This window comes from Onychomys torridus, chromosome 17 (assembly GCF_903995425.1).
Source record: "Onychomys torridus chromosome 17, mOncTor1.1, whole genome shotgun sequence".
Classification (NCBI taxonomy): Eukaryota; Metazoa; Chordata; class Mammalia; order Rodentia; family Cricetidae; genus Onychomys; species Onychomys torridus.
This window is the reverse complement of record NC_050459.1, coordinates 13511989-13513422: the sequence shown is the minus strand read 5'-3', so window position 1 is coordinate 13513422 and position 1434 is coordinate 13511989. Positions and strand designations below refer to the sequence as shown.

Here is a 1434-nt window from a genome sequence, read left to right as displayed (position 1 = left end):
AAAAAAGGATCTCAATATAAATCAGGGAAGGAAGAAGACAAGACACACACAACCTTTAGAGTAGAGAAATGGGAAGGCAAGAGGGTAAGCCTTGTAAGGAGGAGTGAGGAATGCCATTTAAAGCTTAAAATACTCTCTATAAAAAACTGGAGGAGTCACCACAGCCTCAGAGGAAGCAGGGCTTGCCTTTCAGTAAGATTCTGTCCACTCAAGCATCTAGAAAAAGGGAAAGGCAGCCAGCCCACTTTACTTCTTACCCTGGGTCATTTTCTTCAATGTGTAGATAAGTGCTACAGGACTCAGAAAGCAGATATTTGATTATGTGGGTTAAAAGTCAGCATTTCAAGCAGCTATTATGCTCCATACTCCTCCATCTTGGGCACCATTGACTCCATTGTCCTATTGGTCAAGGCCCTCTAGGGGAAAGGCTTTTTGGGGGTACAGATATATCTTGAGGCCAGACATCTTCAAGATGTTTCATTCATGAAACATCTCTGCAAAGATACAACCAACACACCACATGTCCACAAGTTTTGCACATGTAGATGGAGAAGAACTTCAGGAGCATGGTACCTTGACAGCCACAGGCGTGAGAGCCACTTGGTAGCTATAGATTTTGGCTAAGCCAAAGTCAGCCAGCTTGACTGCTCCATTACTTGTCACCAGAATGGCCTCTGGCTCTAGGTCTTGGTGACTATTACAATTTGCACGAAGCAAATTTAGGCTGCTTAGAAACTTATTATATCAGTTCCTTGATGATCTCAAGGGCCAAGCCTGGGGTGCCTTGTCCAGGTATGCCCTTAGATCCTAGTCTATATGTTTAAATACTAGGGTAACCTTAATGTCTCTGTCAATTTAGGAACTATCACAGGTATCCATTATCCAATCCACACTGGGATGCTCAAAGGCCGCCAGCCTCCTCAGTCAGGCTACTTCATAAACTGTGCTGATGGGAAGGTTCTCTCCAGCTCCCCTTCTGTTAGGAATTCTTACACACCTGATGGTCACAAAGTTGCCACTGTAGGAATCTTGGGCCTAATATACCATCTTGTAGGTACTGACACCAATTTCAGCTACTAGTTCAGAGGTAGCCATCTTCAGATTATCAGGGGATAATTCCTAGGAAGCTGGATGCTATGAGCCAGACCATAGACCCAAACTACTCTGTTTTTAAATGTCCCTATCTCTATAGCACTTTAAGTTGTTGTTTTTGTTGTTGTTTTTGTTTTGTTGTTTTCTGTTCAGCATCAGGTCTCAGTGAGACATCTTCTAGGTAGCATGTCATTTGGGGACCTGGGCAGTCATTCCAGATCAGGGTGCGTGCTGCTTCAATTTTTTCCACCCTCCAATGGCTTAATATAGCTCTAGCCTGAGGCCCCGAAAAGAGATGAAGGATGGCTGCAATCTTCCTTTCTGCTTCTGTTGAAAAGACCC

At 43.9% G+C, this 1434-nt stretch overlaps 1 pseudogene; it reads right to left on the bottom strand.

The window, feature by feature from the left end:
* Positions 1-299: 299 nt before the first annotated feature.
* Positions 300-1095, bottom strand: LOC118597671 (annotated as a pseudogene).
* Between the last annotated feature and the right edge of the window lie 339 nt (positions 1096-1434).